Consider the following 19,486-nt stretch of genomic DNA (forward strand, 5'->3'; position numbering starts at 1 on the left):
TTTATACCTGATATCAAGCGCAATGTTTGGAATATAATAGAAACTCAATAAACATTTGATTGATAGAGTGGTTAAAGTTCTTAAACCTTAATATGTGCTTCAATAAATTCTACCTGTTGCTCTTAGTTGTACTTTCCAGGACCAAGCAGAACAAAGCTAATCCCTCTTCCTATAAGACCTTTCAAATAACTAGTTTCTTGGTTCTTCCCTATCCCTAGCCCCACACCCCATCCTTAGTTCCATTTTCTATAAAACAAGCATCCTAATTCTTTGCAACAATACTCATCTGATATGGTGTTGCCCCTATCATCTTCATTATTATGAGTGTTCTTCTCTTGGGTTATCCCACCCTAGCCAATAGTTTTCCTAATTCAAGGATACTAAAACTGAGCACTACACTGTGCATGATAAGAATATGGCAAAGCATAATGAGATTTTCCCTTTCCTTGATCTAGACTCTTTGCCTCTGCAGCCCAAGATACCCTTAATTGTTTTGATGGCTGTCACACACATTGCTGAGGGATTCTGAAATTCCAGTGTATAAAAACTCTCAGATTTTTCCTACATGAACTATTGTTTAGTCATACCTTTGCCAGAGAGAATTCATAGAAGGGCAATCTTAAACAATCACCGAACAAACATTTATTAAAAACCTGTTATGTACTAATTCCTTTTTAGGCATAAAATTGTAAATGACAAGTCATCTATGAAAAATGGCAATCAAAGAACTTGGGGACATTTAACTTTGAGCAGAGAAGACACTAAGCAGTGGACATGATGCAGATGAGAATGGCTTCAGGTATTTTATCAACTTATATACTTAGAACTGAGAAGAGTCTAACCATCTACCAATGGGTAGAAAAGGAGGTTTGAAGTCACATAGCAAATAAGTGTCAATGCTAGAATTTGAATCCAGATCTCCAAAACCAGTTCTTTCTCCACTATAGAGGAGAATATAGCCCAAAAGATTGTCCTGTGGGAGTGAAAAGGTTCTTTATGTGGCCCCAGAGGAAAGAATCAGAAACAAGAATTTTAAATTGAAAAAGATGCAGATCTAGATTGGTTATCTGTTGGGGGAAAATCAACTAAATTTATAAACAAGCAGAACTCTTCATATGCTGTGTGGAATTCATTGGGAGATGCTAAATTTCTCTTTCCTGGAGTTTTCCAACAAGGGATTATGCTGTTTATCATGTTGGGTCATGGGGATTCTTTTGGAGATATGATTTTGATCAGATCATTGCAGACATTCCTTCTAATTCCAGGACTAGAATTTTGTGTTTTTCTTTTCTTTTTTTCATTTTTCTGAGGCTGGGGTTAAGTGACTTGCCCAGGGTCACACAGCTAGGAAGTGTTAAGTGTCTGAGACCAGATTTGAACTCGGGTCCTCCTGACTTCAGGGCTGGTGTTCTATCCACTTCGCCACCTAGCTGTCCCCTTCTGTGGTCTTCTTAATGAATTCTTCCTAACTTCTGTGATATTGAATTAATCCAACAAAGGTTTATTAAATGTTTACTAAGGTCAAGACATTGCAATAGTGCTGGGGCTTAAAAACAACAACAACAACAACAAAGAATTCCTGCTCTCAAGAAATTTCCATTTTCCTGAAGCATATCAACCCTAATTTAAAAAGCACTAAATTAAGATTAGGTGGTCCAAATTTAAAAATCAAGAAGCCTCACTCTCAAAAAGTTTGCATTCTATGCTCTTAAAATGATATTTTTTTTTCCCTCTCGGATTGGCTAAAATGACAGGAAAAGACAAGGACGAATGTTGGAGGGATGTGGGAAAACTGGGATGCTAAGACATTGTTGGTGGAGTTGTGAACAGATCCAGCCATTCTGGAGAGCAATATGTTCAAAAAGTTACCAAACTCTGTATACCCTTTGACCTAGCAGCGTTCCTATTGGGCTTATATTCCAAAGAGATCTTAAAGGAAGGAAAGGGACCCATATATGCAAAAATATCTGTGGCAGCCCTTTTCATAGTGGCAAGAAAGTGGGAACTGAGTGGATATCCATTAGTTGGAGAATGGCTGAATAAATTATGTTATATGAATGTTATGAAATATTATTGTTCTATAAGAAACAATCAGGAGGAAGATTTTAGAGAGGCCTGGAGAGACTTACAGGAACTGATGCTGAGAGAAATGAGCAGAACTAAGAGATCATTGCAAGATTATACAACAATCAATTCTGATGAATGTAACACTTTCTAACAATGATATGATTGATGCCAATCCCAATGATCTTGTGATGAAGAGAGCCATCTACACACAGAGAGGATTGTGGGAACTGAATATGGATCACAACTTAACATTCTCACTATTTTTGTTGTTATTCACTTGTATTTTGTTTTCTTACACATTTATTTTCTCTTTTTGATCTGATTTCTCTTGTGCAGCAAGAGAATTGCATAAATATGTTTATCCATATTGGATTTAATTATATTTAACATGTTTAACATATATCGGATTGCTTGCCATCTAGGGGAGGAGGTGGAGGGAAGGAGGAGAAAATCTGAACCATAAGGCTATGCAAGGGTCAATGTTGTCAAATTATCTGTGCATATGTTTTGAAAATAAAAAGCTTTAAAAAAATATGTGATCATATAAATAAATTTAAACAATATAAAAAGAACACAAAAAGGAATTTAAGGAAATATCACAATTAAATAAGTATAACAGATTAAAGTTAGAAAATGAAAAAAGGTATAGAAAAATGCAGATAAACAGTCATGGGCATATTAGGGAGTTGGTCAGATTTCTGATTACTGGGAATATCAGGAAGGGCTTCAAATAACAAATGATCTGAATCTTGAAATAAGTTTCTATTGATGAGATATTGGCAGAGCACTGGTATGTGTTGGTATGAGTCACAGGTCAAAATCGTATAGTAGAATAGTAGTAACTTTTATAGTCCCCATGTGGGTCTGAGATTGATTAGAAGTAGAGCTGATCAAAGTATCTGACAAGTATTTCACACACATTTTTATCCAAGTCATTGCAAAAAAAAAAAAAAAAAAAAAAATTCCATGACCAAGAATAAATCTTTAAGACATTCACTTAAAGATCTAGCTGTAAATTTCCATCATCAATAACAACTTTTAGGGTCTGGTCATTCAACTAATTGGGAATCTACTATGCACAAGATATTATGACAAATATAATTAAGCATCTTGCCAAAATATGCCAACAGGCTGCCTTTGACATTTTACTAATATTTACTAATGTTAAAAACAGAAACTCGCAAATTCAGTTCATTAAAAATAACCGCACATGACCTGTTCTTGATGAATGCACATTAATTCTTATTGCTCAATTAATCTGTTTGTTTGTTATTTTTGGAGTCTGCATCTCCATATTCTACTCAGGCTAGAAGTACAGCAGCCATTCATAGGCCACACAGGCATGGTCAGTAGCAAGGCTATGTTCTTCATTTCCAAACTGGGCTGGTTGACCCCTGCTAAGGTAAAATGGTGGTTCCCCATTGCTGAGGTTGCTGGGAGTTGGAGGGGAGAACTGCCTTCTTATTGTGATGAATTGCACAGACTCAATTGGCTTCCTCATCTGGGAAAGGAAGGGGTTGAACACAACAGTCTCTAGGATCCCTTTAAGGAATAAACCAATGATTTGATTAGAATATTGGGCAGGGTTTCCCAGGGTGTAGGCTGTAATCCTAGCTAAATCAAGATGAATTATTTGTGATTCCAGGTTACTCAATGAAACTCTATAATATAATGTTCTTTACCATAAAAGGAAAGATAAGTTGAACTACTGTTCTGTTTCTCAATCTTTTTTAGATTCTACCCAAATCTAAACTTACAATTGTATAAATTTCATGGAGTCTTTGTGAAAACTGTGAGAGTGAATATAACATTTTACAATAAAAATCTTGAATTCAACATGTATTAACCACATTATGCACATTAAATGTAAACATAGAAAGCCAGGACTTTCACAGGTCCCTCCCTTATTGGATTTTGTCTCCCATGCATAATTTCTCTTCTCCATTGACACCTTCCACTCCATTTATCTATCTTTCTAGATAGAGGCAAAAAGACTTTGGGGAATGTTTTATATGAACTGTGATTAATATACTAATATTATTAAATTTAAAAATAACAAGACTGGCTGACTAAAATTATTAAATGGAAATAAAATTAAATAAATTTAAAATTATTGAATGGAAATAAAATTAAGTCAATTTAAAATTATTGAATGAAAATATGTTTAGAAGAACTATGTGTTTAACCTATATCAGATTGCTTGCTGTCTTGGGGAGGGGAGAGGAAAGGGAGAAAAAAAAATTGGAACACAAGGTTTTTCAAAGATGAATATTGAAAATTATCTTTGTGTGTAATTGGAAAAAATAAAATACTATTAAAATTTTTAAGAGGTCATTAACTGATAATTTAGCCAGGGGAACTCATTGATGGAGCTTCAAGCTTATGATGTAACAAAATCACCTCTGGTACCTGAGGAATACCCTCAAAATCCTAAGGGGAGATGGAACACTACTCTGGGACTTCAGATAGTTTGTGATAATGAGTTGAAAAATGGATCCTGTGGGCTTTCTGAGCTACAAACCCCTTCTTCTAGATTTTCACAATTTCTAGAAATGCTGTCTAGAGACTTCCTGGTCCTTATATGAGTCACCAATAGCAGTTCTCTTTAATGTGAAAAGCTTCAAAAGACTCCCCATTATGGGTCTATTGGAAATCATGTTCTGGGATCCAGGATGATTTTTTTTTTTGTTCATAGCTGATGAATGAATACAGATGCTTTGGCATCCCCTCAGGTCAGGGTCTCTACCCACCACTTCTGGTCCTTTCTTCCTCTAATTTACTATCAATTAGCCCTTTCATGAAAACATTTGAGAATCCTCTTTGGACATGAGAGGCAACTTCCTTCCCTAAGGACACAGCTCTGTCTTTAGTGGGGAGGACCTTTTGTGTAGGAAAAAGATTTAGAGTTAATTGGTCCACATTTTGACTTTTCTTCTTAGCCCTATATTATTATTCTCTCACCTTCCAACAATCACAAATCCAGGAAAAAGAAAATCTCAGGGCTAGAGGGAAGTTCAGTGGTCTTCTAATCAGACATACAACACTCCCTATTGCCAAAGATCCCCCTCTACAATGAACCCAACAAATGACCATTCAATTTCCGCTTTAAGACCTCTATGGAGGAAGAAGTCTTACTTTCTGCAAGCAGCTCTTCTCATTCTGAGGTTGATCCCACTATTGGGAAGCTTGTCCTGACATTGAGCCTCTAATGGACTTTTTAGCCTCCATACATGGTTTTTCCCTCTGGGGACAAACTGAGCAAGGCTAATCTCCACTCTAGAGGACAAACTTTCACATCTTTCCAGGCAGCTATCTTGTTAATCCTGAGTCTTCTCTTCTTTAGAATAAGGATCTCCATTTGCTTCAACTAAACCTTATGTGAAAAGTATTCAAAAGTATTCCCTATCCTGGTTAGCCTAATTTGGACATATTCTAGTTGATCATTGTCCTTAAAATGTTGAATTCAAATGTAACCCTCCAGGTGGATCATGGTCAGAAGACAGAGGGACAGTCACTTCCCTTCTTCTGGTCAACATTCTTCACTCAATGTAACAGTCTGAGTGGTCATTAACTGCCGAGGTTGACATATCATATTATTGATCCATCTTGAATATTCAGTGTTCTAAAGTCCTTGGTTCTTTTTCCGATAAACTATTGCCTAACTGTGCTTCTTCCATCTTATGGTGATGAAATCAATTTTTTTAACCTAATAGTAAGGTTAGTATCTAAGTTACTAATTACTAAATAACTAAAAAAAGTTACTAATCAATAGGAAGATTTCATGTTTACCTCTATAAAGTTCTATCTGTTAAAATCCATTATATTAGGGGGCAGCTAGGTGGTGCAGTGGATAGAGCACCAGCCTTGAATTTAGGAGGACCCGAGTTCAAATCTGGTCTCAGACACTTAACACTTCCTAGCTGTGTGATCCTGGGCAAGTCACTTAATCCCAGCCTAAAAAAGAAAAAAGAAAAAAAAATCCATTATATTAAATTTAAAAGGTTTTTGTACCAACAAAACTAATGAAAACAAGATTAGAAGGGAAACGATAAATTGGGAAAACACTTTTACCTTTAAGGGTTCTGATAAAGTCCTCATTTCTAAAATATATAGAGAATTGACTCAAATGTATAAGAATTCAAGCCATTCTTCAGTTGATAAATGGTCAAGAGATATGAACAGACAATTTTCAGATGAAGAAGTTAAAATCATTTCTAGTCATATGAAAAAAATGCTCTAAATCACTATTGTTCAGAGAAATGCAAGTTAAGACAACTCTGAGATACCACTACACACCTCTCAGATTAAGATGATAGGAAAAGATAATGAAGAATGTTGGAGGAGATGTGGGAAAACTTGGACACTAATACACTGTTGGTGGAATTGTGAATGGATGCAGCCATTCTGGAGAGCAATTTGGAACTATGTTCAAAAAGTTGTCAAATGGTGTATACCCTTTGATCCAGCAGTGTTTCTACTGGGCCTGTATCCCAAAGAGACCTTTAAGGAGGGAAAGGGACCTACATGTAGAAAAATGTTTGTAGTGGTAAGGAACTGGAAACTGAGGGGATGCCCAGCAGTTAGAGAATGGCTGAATAAGTTATGGTACATGAAGATTATAGAATATTATTCTTCTATAAGAAAGATCAGCAAGATGATTTTAGAGAGGTCTAGGGAGACTTACATGAACTGATGCTAAGTGAAATGAGTAGAACCAGGAGATCATGTACACAACAACAGCAATTTTATACGATGATCAATTCTGATGGATCTGACTCTTTCCAGCAATGAGATAATTGAGGCCAGTTGTAATTTTGTGAAGACAGTCATCTATACCAAGAGAGAAAGGGCTGTGAGAACTGAGTGAGTGGATCACAATATAACATTCTCACTCCTTTTGTTGTTGTTGTTGTTCACTTACATTTTGTTTGTTAACTCATTTACTTTCCTTTTTGATCTGATTTTTCTTGTGCAGCAAGAGGATTGTATAAATGTTCACTCATATTGGATTTAACATATATTTTAACATGTATAATATATATTTAATCGTTTTTCATCTAGGGGAAGGGGTGGGGAGAAGGAAGGAAACATTTGGAACATAAAGCTATGCAAGGGTCAGTGCTGAAAAATTACCCATCCATATGTTTTGAAAATAAAAAGCTTTAATAAAAAGAGTTATCTTTCTCCCTTCAAAATTCCTTGAAGGCAGGGACTGTCCTGCTTGCTTGTAGTCATAACTACAAGTAAACTACTTAAATGCTTTGTCTAATCTAATATCCTTTGACTTTTTAAATTTGTATAGGGATATCAACTGTAAGCATTTTGGATTATAGATTATTCCTCTTCTGGAAAGTTAGCTTTAAAATTTTACCTCAGGCCTCAGACAGGGCTGAAAATGTGTTATCTTTCCAGCAGCTAAGCTTAGAGAAGCTCCTTACCAGAAGTTTTGTTTTTATTTTTATTCTTAGGGAAATGGGAAAGATACAATTGACAGAGACTATCTACTATGCTGCAGAAGGACATGATGAGCTCAAGAGGGAAACTACATGAAGGCAATCTTGGATATTTAAAGAAAAATGTCTGTTATCCTGCTAGTCATCTTACAATATGTTGGTCAGCTCAGTATTAGAAAAGAAGTACTTATTAAATTCATGATTTGGACCAGAAGCTACACTGGGCAGAGAGAGAGAGAGAGAGAGAGAGAGAGAGAGAGAGAGAGAGAGAGAGAGAGAGAAAGAGAGAGACAGAGAAAAAGAGAGAGACAGAGAAAAAGAGAGAGAGACAGAGAGACAGAGACAAAGAGAGAAAAAGAGAGAGACAGAGAAAAAGAGTGAGAGAGAAAGAGAGAGAGAGAGACAGAGACAGAGAGACAAAGATAGAGACAGAGAGAGACAGAGAAAGAGAGAAAAAGAGAGAGACAGAGAAAAAGAGAGAGAGAAACAGAGAGACAGAGACAGAGAAAGAGAGAAAAAGAGAGAGACAGAGAAAAAGAAAGAGAAAGAGAGAAAAAGAGAGAGACAGAGAAAAAGAAAGAGAGAGACAGAGACAGAGAAAGAGAGAAAAAGAGAGAGGCAGAGAAAAAGAGTGAGAGAGACAGAGAGAGAGAGAGAGAGAGAGTAAGTATATAACAGAATAAAGTAGTTTCCGCCCTCTGGGGACAGAGTTCCATTCTGTTAGAGTATATAAAACGTCTACATGTAGGTATATATAAGACAAATCCAAGGTAATTCAAGAGAAGCTGGGGGGACTAAGAAAGAAGTCCTGCTGATGGCAGGCTTTGAGGGAATCCCAAGTTCTCACTAGATAGAGGAGAGGACACAGACTTCCAGGCGTGAGTTAAGGGTGGGCTGTAGCTAAGTCAAAGGAGATAGTGTCCTGTGTACGTAATAGTAAATAGGATAACATGGCTCAACTTGGACCATACAATGCGTGGCACGAAGCCATCTGTAGAGCCAGTGCCTGGCCCGCCCCAGACATCTTGGATCAGTTTCATCCTAGCTTTCCCTATAGAGAGTTCCACTGGCCTGAATATAATCTTTTGGAATAAAGATTAAGGAAGTAAAAACCTAAACTATTTTAAGGCCCTGCCTATCAACTCCCTTATCATTTAGCTTTTGACTTATGTAACTTGAGAATTTTCAGATCTCTGCTCATTTCTCCCGGAAACTGAATTTCCCTTTTGGCTTTTCGGAATTTGTCCTAACAAACACTTGCTGTTTCTTTATATTTCTTGATCAGAATCAGTTCAAGCTCTTAAATGCCATAACATTAACCCTTTGCCTTTCAGATTTGGGCGCCAGACTGGATTTTTTAAAACTTGTTTTCAAGCATAGCTGGGACTCATTACCTCTTGGGATGACTTTTGTTACACTTCCCAGTAAATATTCCTTCTTTCAATATTTCCCTTTTTTTAGTTGCTTTTCCACTCAGATCTCCAAAATATCTTCAGAAAATATGGGACTAGGGGGCAGCTAGGTGGTGCAGTAGATAGAGCACCAGCCTTGAGTTCAGGAGGAGCTGAGTTCAAATCTGGTCTCAGACACTTAACACTTCCTAGCTGTGTGACCCTGGGCAAGTCACTTAATCCCAGCCTCAAAAAAAAAAAAATATGGGACTGACCCTTTCACTCTTCTTTACTAAGAATAAAGGATTGTCTAGGACTTTCATTGCTCCATGGGGGGCAGTCCTTACTGTAAACTGATATAAAATTTCCCACCCTTGATAGAACCTGTTAAAACTTGCCTTCCATTGTCCAAGTCTTCAAGAACTTAGGGATACCTCCAAGCCTCAAGGAGTCACCTTGGGAAGACCTTTCAGTCAGATAATCAATTATCAAACACTTCTTTTGGAACTATTATGTGTTTGGCGACGTGCTAGGCTCTGGAGATACACAAACAAAAGAAAATAATTCTCATTGTCAAGGAGTTTGCATTGTCACAGACAAGACAACAGAGGTATACATAAATACATAGGAGACACATGCACAGCAAACAAATGGTATTCCTTAATGGCATTGCACTTGCAGCTGAAGGAAAAGGGAAGTTTCAGGCAGAAGGTGTGCTTGAACCTCAAGGAAATAAGGACTGGAAGAGGAAGAAGTGCAAGAGTCTCAGCGTGGAGGACAGCCAGAGCAAAGGCATGGAGATGGGAGATGGAGAGTCAACTATCAATCATCAACTATTTATTAAGCACCAAACATGAGATAGTCTTATGGAGTGTATCCCTGAAGGCTCCAAAGAGAGAGGAGTTTCCTTTTCCCACTAACCACCTACATCCAGTTTGCAGGTCTTTTCTGCACCGAGTTGGATCTGCCTCAGTCATTTGACCACCATTTATTATAGGCAGTTATCATTGCTGCTGCTTCCTCCCCTCCTCTTAGCCGCAGTCTTGTTGAGAACTCTTTGTACAGGTGGTACACGTTTGGAATGAAAAAAATGAAAACTACAAGAAACCGATTTCCATGCATCATAGCAGATTGAGTCCTAGGATTGAGTTCAAAAATGTTTGCCTTGGAATCTCACCTCAGCTTCTGCTTGGTGAGAACTTGGGAAAATGTTTCCCCTCTCTGAATTTCATTTTCTTCATCTGTAAAATGGGAATAGCAATGCCCGTAGCACCTGCCTCACAGTTCTGCTGCGAGAAGCACAGGAGGTAATATGTGGACAGATCTTTTGCAAACCTTCAAAGCATTTCAGATAAGTGACTTTCTGCAACTATAATTATTTTTTTTAAAACAGAGATTACTTTAAAGTTGAATTATGGGTGGTCTCCTTGCTCTCAGAGTCTATAGTATTGTACACTCAATTGTTGTGTGTGTGTGTGTGCATGTGTGTGTGTGTGTGTGTGTGTGTGTGTGTGTGTGTGTTGCATTTCTGTGATTCTCTTAAATTTCCCAAGTGCTCTCACCCACATTTACCTTTCATCCTTAAGGACAGGGACTACCTTTGGCCTCTTTTTGCATCTCACAATTTAGCACAGTACCTGGAACAGTCAATGTTTAATAAAATGTTTCTCGAGTGACTTAGATGCTCCATCCCTATGAGTTCTGACATTTAACATTCTTATTCTGTGGCTAGAGTAACTAAAGCACAGAAAGCCTACATGTTGTCATACGTTACAAAATATATGTTATCATGGTTTACATGTTACATGTGACAACATGTTATTACAGATTGCATCTTACGATAACTCACCTTAATATGGTGTCCTTTTAGATTTGCATTATATTTTTCAGAGATGAATTCATATAGCTAAAGGCAAATGGTACAGGTATCATTATCCCTATTTTACAAGTGAGGAAACTGAGGCTTTGGAAAGTAGAATGATTTGCTCAGGGTCATGAAGCTCATATTTATTAGAGAAAGGATTGGAACCCAGGTTTTTCTGACTCCAAATCCAGGAGTTTATTTGCTATCAAAAAGTTCTACAGCTAGAAAAAGGCAGTAATATCAAGAAATATGGTTCTGGGGGCCTTTAGGTGATGCAGTGGATAGAGCACCAGCCCTGAAGTCAGGAGGACCTGAGTTCAAATCTGGCCTTAGACACTTAACACTTCCTAGCTGTGTGACCCTGGGTATGTCATTTAGTCACTTAACCCCAATTGCTTCAGCAGAAAAAAAAGAAAAAAGAAATGTGGTGTTGGAGAGTGGAATGGCTGAGGAATTGAGACCAGGGTTCTAGCCTTTCCTCTGTTACTATCTGGCTATTTGCTTTCTGGGTCAGATCACTTCTATCTCTGCTTCCATTTTTCCTTGTATAACGGGCTGGGCTGCCATGGACCTTTCCCGTTCCGAAGTTTCCTGACTGGAACATAGTTCACTTTAATGTCACCCATTGATTCTTTCCCCTGGACCCTCTCCCCTCTCTAAAAGCTGCTCAGTGTCTCTGGCAATCCTTTGGGAGCTGGTGGTTTGTCCCCAAAAGCAGAGAGCTTTGCTATGCAAGGCACAAACTCTGGTCCACTGATCATCCCGATGGCTTCTGGGGTTCTAGCAGGGCAGCAGTCATGGCACAGAAGCAGATTATAATCTCCTCCCCATTAAGTGACCTGCTACTGATCTCACCAATGGATGGAGGGATAGGAGAAATCGAAGACACTCGAGGAAGGAAAGTGTGGGTGGCAGATCAGATGGCTCAGAACCGGAGGGTCTAATTGCATCCTGCCCAGCCCAGCTGGTCCAGCAGTGGGAGGAGGGCAGGGGGAGCACGTTTTGGCCTGGAAAATTCAAAGTAGCCTGGAGTGCCTTGGAAAGTCTTCCCTCATCTCCCCTTCTGCTGCAGCAACCTCTGCAGATTTCCCAACATCTATTTCTCTTCTACTTCTCCATATTTCTCTTCACCAAGTCCTCCCAAGCTCATATATGAAAGCCAAGTAATGATTGGCAATCACTTGGCCAGATTCCAGGGGCTCGGCTATTTTCCCCACTCTGACTTTTATTATTATTATTATTATTATTATTATTATTATTATTATTATTATTATTATTATTATTATTAATTTTTTTTGATGAACAAAACTAGATCCCACCTCATTCCCATTGACAAAGATAATGTGTGGTCAGGCAAAACAGATTCCCATATTGATCATGAGTGCACAGACAGAGATAGCTGTGACTCCAGCCTCCCGTCAGTCTCACTTCACCCCCTTACATTCTATGTGCACAAATCACCTCACCTCATTTTCACTCTCTGGAAAATGGCCTGGATAGGCTCAGAGAACTCTTCTAGTTCTAGAATTGAGATTGAGAAGAAGTTCCTTGCTTAAAGCATGGGTGAGTTGATCTCTCTGCACCTGTATGACTGTAGAATAAACAAACAAATAAATGAATGAATGAATAAGTAAGCAAATAAATGAATAAATAAACAAAAAATAAAAACCTATATTTATAAAGCACTTAAAGTACTTAAAAACATTATCTCATTTGAGCCTTTCAGCACCCCTAGGAAATAAGTGCTTTTCTTATGCCCATTTTACAGATGAGGAAAGTAAGATTGAGGTTGAATTAGTTTGCTAAGAGTTAGAGTTAGTGTGGGTCTGAAGGTAGAATTAAATTCAGGTCTTACTGATTCCAGGTCTTATACCCTATCCACCATAAAAAGTGAATTCCAAAATGAAAGCCCAGAAGCTTTGGATTGATTAGTTGTCATGGGGCATTCAGCTAAAGTGTGGTCAGGGGCAAGGGGAAGCGCCACCCTTAAGTCACTGAGCTTAGACACTGTTCAAAGGCTTGAGTTCAAGTCTCCCCTCTGACACTTGGCAGCCATCCTGTGTACATGGCAACCTCTGCCAGCCTCAGTTTCCTTATCTGAAACAGGAGGCTAATGAGCTGGAACAGCTGCCATATGAAGCTGCGATGAGGTAGGAGAAGATGGGGCACAGACATACAAGGAGAGGAGGTGGAGAGCTCCGCCTCTGGCACTAGGGCTTTGGGCCGAATACAATTTCTGGGGACTTCAACATGTGAATGAAATTTCAAGAAAACTTAAATTTTCTCTCCCCTCCCCATTTACTATCTGTATCTTCCCCCTGCCCTCGTGCCCTACTGGGTCCAGGCCCAAGGCCCTTTTGTTTACCCCTCTGTGGGTGTCTTCCAGCCTTGATATCTCTTCCCCCTCAGATACTAGCCAGTTTTTAGGCGTTCCAAGGCCAGGCTTATCATTTCCCAGCTCTATGGCATCCAAGCGCCCCGGAGGCCTGGCTCCTGGACAGCTCTGCTCTCCTGGGCACAGCAGATGAAACTGGGAGGGTGTCACTGCGGGCAGGATGCATGGCACAGAGTGCAGCCATTGAGTGGGAGAGAAAGGGTCTCATTGAAGGCCATCAGGGGGCCTCTCCCAGCCCCCCAGCCCTAGCTTTCGTCCTGCTTATTTAGTCTAAGAGAAGGCAAGAGTGTTGGAGCAGACAAACTGGCGTCCCCTTGCATTCCTCCAGGGTAAATAATTTATCAGGACTGATGCTGATTAAGTGTAAATGGGAAGGGTGTCAGGAGCCCAGGTGACGGCCGTGTGTGGTGCCTTTCACCTCCAAGGATCCAGGGTCAAGTGTCAGCCCTGGACACTCTCCAAGTGCCTTTTGCAGGAGGGCTCAAGGGGCCTACTTGTTTGGGAACAGAGATCTTTTGTTAAAGCCCGAATGCACACACACACACACACACACACACACACACACACACACACACACACACACATACACACACACACAGCTGGGTAGGTACTTCTGTCACCTATCGTCATACCCCTGCATACGGAGGGTTCCATGCAGGGAGATGCCCAGGCGTTGGCTAGGAAAGCCCATGTGCCTGTGACCCTCTCCTGGTCCCACCGAGCACATGGGCAGGGGGCAATGTGAGATGAGGGCCACATCTTCATGGCAAGATCTTGAAATGACGGGCAAAGAGCCGGCCATCATTGCACTGGGTGGCTCAATGGGAGATGGACGGCTGATGAACGTTCCTGATGAACTGCTGGGGCTGCCCTTGTCTAGGGCAGGAATAGCCTTACCCCTGCCTGTGTTCCAAAGCCGGAGCTGCCCTAGCTTCCCTTCTTCTTTAATCCCTTCCCCAATAACTGTCCTTTTTTATTCCAGTGCCATCTCTGGAACATGGCCGCTCCCAGCAGATCCACAACTGGCCCGTTTCTCCTTGAGTCCTCAGCACCTTTCACCTAGACTGTTCCAAAAGCCTCCCCTTGGATCTCCCTGCCTCCAGTTGCTTCTGTCTCCAAGTGTCCACCAAACAGCTGCCAGCCGCATCCTGCTGAAGGACAGGTCTGGCCCTGCCACATGGCACTAGCCGCTGTTTAGGGCCTCTAGGGTCAAATATAAACCCTCTTCTTTTGAATTTTAAAGCTCATCAAAATTGGATCCCACATACCTTTCCAAGGCCAAAGTACTTTATAGCACTGGCCGACTCCCATCTAATAGGCTCCATTTCTAGCCTCCATGTTTTGGCCAATGCTATACCCTGTTTCTAGGAGGTATTTCACCATCCTTTTTTGAATCTATGACATGTGTACACACACACACACACACACACACACACAAATATATATCTTTATTTCTACCTCTACCTCCTTCCTTCTTTCTCTCTCTCTCTCTCTCTCTCTCTCTCTCTCTCTCTCTCTCTCTCTCTCTCTCTCTCTCTCTCTGTCTGTGTCTCTGTTTCTCTATCATTGTCTCCCTTCTCTGTCTCAATCTCTTTCTATCTGTCTCTCCTTTCTCTCTGTCTCTCTGTCTCTCTGTCTCTCTGTCTCTCTCTCTCTCTCTCTCTCTGTCTCTCTCTCTCTCTCTCTCTGTCTGTGTCTCTGTTTCTCTATCATTGTCTCCCTTCTCTGTCTCAATCTCTTTCTGTCTCTATGTGTCCCTGTCTTTCCCTGTCTCTCTGTGTGCCTATGTGTCTCTCTTTGTGTGGCTCTTTCTCTGTCCATCTGTTTCTGTGTCTCAGACTGTTTCTCTGTCTTTGTCTCTTTGTGTCTCTCTCTTGTGTGTGTCTGTCTCTGTCTTTCTTTGTCTCTCTGTGTCTCTGTGTGTGTCTGTCTATGGCTCTCTGTCTCACTCATTCCCACTCTCAGCCTTCATTGTTGTCTTTATTGAAGAGTGAACTAGTTGACCCGGTACCGCTCCAGTCATGGTTCCCTTTAATCTTTGTCCTTTTCTGACTAGCTTTTCAACCTATGGACTCCCCCGGCCAACCCTGTACCTCCTAGAGCTGCAGTCACTCCCACAGTTCCCCTGCCGCTGCAGGAAAACAACCATCATCTTGTGCTCACTTACAGAAGCTTCGGCCTCCATCTCAGTGACTGCCCAAGTCCAACCCTCTTCTCCCAGCTGTCTCCCCTACCTAGCACGGTGCAAACTTCCTGAAATTAGGAGCCGGCTTTGGCCGTGTGCAGCACCCTGAGAATCTAGAACCGCTCTGGCTGACTGCTCGGGTGCTTCAATGACTTGGCCTTCATTCCTGAAAGTCTGGGCTCTGCAGCCCATGTTGCCTTTGTGCAGCTCAGCTCATCTCACCCTTTGGGGCCACAGTTGTCTCTAAAATAAGTGTGTGTGTGTGTGTGTGTGTGTGTGTGTGTGTGTGTGTGTGTGTGTGTGTGTAGCACGGCTTAAGAGGTTGCTTCCTGCTCTAAGTGCCATATTTATAGTTATAATTCCTCTACTGTACCGTAAGATATATTAGAGTGAGGAACATATCTTCTCTCTTCCTTGATAGCTAATCAATAGTAAATATTTAATAAATATTGAAATGAGTTCATAAATCATTATTTCTGGATTTGGTCTCTGAAACCTGCATCATTTTTATTTTAAATTTTATTTTAATTTTTTGCCTAACATAGAGTTTATGGGAGCAGTCTCTCCAGGGCCAGATGGGACAATGGAGAGTCTCAGTGGACTTAGAGAGGAAACAGAAAGATGAGCCTTTAGTCTCCAGTAAAACATGGTGACTATTATCAACTAGCCTTGGCTATTTGCCCTCAGCACAGTCTCTCCTTTCCTTCTGCAAAAGGAGCATAGAACATTCAGGCCAGATGATGGCACAAGCTTATGGGATGCTTCCATTGTGGCTGGGAGCCATCGCGCTGCTTCTGAATATCCTTGAGCCCCCATATTGGTCCCAGGCATTCCCAACTTTGCTTGAAGAATGCCCAGAGGCTCTGGGGTTTGGCTGTCGACTTTGCTGTGGCAGATCTGCTCCGGGGCTTCGGAACTGCGCCCAATGGCCAAGGCCAGTGCTGGAGGCTTCCGATGTAAAGAGAGAAGTAGGCATTTCTCAGGCTCCTGGCTGCTAAAGGTGAGCCAAGATGGGAGAAATTAATGTACTCCCCGGGCAACCTCCAGCTGTTAATTTGTGCCCAAGATGCACACGTGCTTTTTCTGCCCCTTGTGTGGGCATTCCACATTCGCCAAACCTTGAACTACTGAAAACATGGCTGTTGGAGAAGAACAAGGCAGCTGGAAAATACGTTGGAAGATGTCTGTGTCAACCAAGACCCCCCCACCCCAAAGTGAATGAACATACTGTTCTATTAGCAGCTGAAGGAATATGTCTGCCCAAGTCAATGAATTAGTCACATTCTGGAAGGAACCAATGAAGATCCCACACCATCGTGAGGCGCCTGGAGACATGAGAAGCCAATTGGAAAGGGTTTCTAGACAGATTCCATGTTCAGGCATGAATGGCTCAATATCACTGGGGAGATTTCTTCTGAACCCCAAATCCATACTCCGGACTTGATTTTCCAATTCTCCTTCTCCATCGGTAAAGGTAAACGGGACATCGAGAAACAGGAGAACGTTGATTAGCCAAATCTTGATGTCAGAGGATCCCTCTCCTCAGCAGAGCTGGGAGGTGTAGGTCTGATGCAGGACCAAGACATCCCTTGTCAGACATGGCAAATGGGGCCCTGCACCTGATGGGAAGAAGAGGAAGTCCTAGGAAAAATAACCCCCTAGCTAGCTATACCTCTATATAGATGTCAGCTCTCTCTATAAAATATCCATAAGGCAATAGCACATGGGAAAGAGATTATGGCCTTGGAGTCCAAGCCAGGGATTGAAAAGCCATTCCATGAGATCTTCAACAAGTTAGTCCTAGATTTCATTATTCACCAAATGAAGGGATGGAGTAGAGGGGCCCTTCCTATTTTCTATCTGTGATTCTACAGTTTCACGATCTGGGTTCAGGGGCTGCTTCTGTCACTTTCCACAAGTTATTAATCTTGGGAGTAAAATAGATGAGGTCCACTAGGACTACAGAGTTGTCAACATCTTGGCTGACAAAATTCCCCCTCATTCTTCAGTTTCTGCACCTTTACTCACCGCCATTTCCGTCATTTCCATCTCTCAAACTTTGTTCTTATGATCCCATAGAGCTGAAGAAAATGTTCTACCATAATTCCCATCCTGTCTCTCTAACTGTCCAGGATGTGCAATAGATTTCTCCAAAACACTAGAGAAGCTTTGGGGCACGATGTGAGAAGTGCTAGATCCGGAGTCAGAGAACCAGGCTTTAATTCTGACCCTGATAACTTGTGAACAAGTTAACACCAGCCTCCAGCTCATGGATGAATGAGGAGGTTTTCTTGGATCACTTTTATGTTCCCTGCAGCTCTGGGCATCATGAACCCAGAATCCTCATTTCCTAGTTTGGGAAACCAATGCAGACAATAACATGGTCCACACAAGGCTAATGGGATAGAGAGCACTGGGACAGGGGTCAGAACCTGAGCAGATGCTCCAGAAAAGAAATTTCCTCTTCAAAAGCAGATCAAGGCTTGCTCTCCACCTTCGGTTCTTGGAGCCCTGCAGCCTCAGGTAATGAAGTGCCTTGTCTGGGGTCATAGAGCTAACACCAGCAAGTAGTGAGGTACTTTTCTGCTATTTGCTTATAGCTGATCCCCAAGGGCCTCAGATACTCGCCAGGTTCCAAGAGGCAGAGATCATGGGAGGACTTGTACTGAGACTGGTTTTCATGGGTGGTCCCTCCATCATTGAGGGTTATGGGGTTTGCCATTAATGGACCTGGTGGGAAATGGGCGTTTTAAAGGTCAATGGTTTGTAAAACCCACGCTTCCAGCTGTGCTGAAGGGATCTGTTCTGGGAGGAAGGCTGCCTGGCCTGCCCTCTGAGATGGGGCAGGGGACAGTAGGGTCAGGCTCAGTCTAGGCTTCCTGCCCATTCTGCCTGAGTTCTCATCCAAAAAAACTCTGCTGCTGCTATTTCTCTTCTTCTTTTCTTCTTCTTCTTTTCTGCTTCTTTTATTCATCTTCTTTTCTTCATCATCATCTCTTCTTCTTCTTCCTCTTTTTCTTCCTCTCCTCCTTATTCTTCTTGTCTTTCTTCTTCCTCTTCTTTTCTTCTTTCCTCTTTTCTTCTTTTCTTCTTTTCTTCTTTCCTCTCCTCCTTCTCTTTCTCCTCCTATTCCTTAAAGGGAAGCTAGGTGATGAAGTGGGTAGAGTGCATAATTTGCAATTGGAAGACTCATCTTCATGAGTTCAAATCCAACTTCAGGTACTTACTAACTGGATTAGCCTAGGCAATTCCCTTAACCCTGTTTATCTCAAGAAACCATCTTTTCTGAGCAGAGCAGCCCAGCTGGTCACAGGTGCTGGGGACATGAGGCTGGGAGAGGGTAGGGGACTTTCTCAGAGCCGAGGAATGTGTCAATGCTGATTCCCATCAAGGCCTCTTAGTCCCATCCATCCTCATTCACATTCAACATCTTTATCTCCAACTCCATGTCAAGACTTCAAAGACTGGCCTTAGTCAGGCTGCTGCAGAGGGAGGGAGGAGGATCAGAAAGGAAAAGGAGCTCTTAACTTATTGTCAAGAAAGACTTTGTAATTATTAGAACTGTCAAGCATGGACAAGGCTGAGTTGGGGAACAAGGCTGAGTTGGGGATTTAGTGCCCTGCCCCTGGAAGGGCTCAGACCATGGGGATACAAAGACCAAAGCAAAATGATCCCTGTCTTCAGCGAGCTTACCTTCTATCAGTGAAGAGCTGGCTCTAGAAAAGTATAACATATACACATATGCCTCCAGATGTTCATATAGAAACTTGCCCATCTCATAATGTCCCCATGTAAACATATGCACACCCATGCATGCACACACAAGCACACCAACTTACACATGCGTGTGTATACGGATTTCTAGGAAGGTGTTACTCCATACCTGGCACACAGACATTCCCAGACACAAATTAGACACAAACCAGAAACTAGCCTAGGCACAAAACTAGAAAAGTAAGCTGGCAGTTTTGACCAAGGGAGTGAGTAAAGAAACTAGTTTACAAGGGATAGTGAAGAGGAGGAGTGGTGAAAGAAAGAAAGAAAGAAAGAAAGAAAGAAAGAAAGAAAGAAAGAAAGAAAGAAAGAAAGAAAGAAAGAAAGAAAGAAAGAAAGAAAGAAAGAAAGAAAGAA

The sequence above is a fragment of the Sminthopsis crassicaudata genome, chromosome 1 (assembly GCF_048593235.1).
Source record: "Sminthopsis crassicaudata isolate SCR6 chromosome 1, ASM4859323v1, whole genome shotgun sequence".
In the NCBI taxonomy this organism is placed as follows: domain Eukaryota; kingdom Metazoa; phylum Chordata; class Mammalia; order Dasyuromorphia; family Dasyuridae; genus Sminthopsis; species Sminthopsis crassicaudata.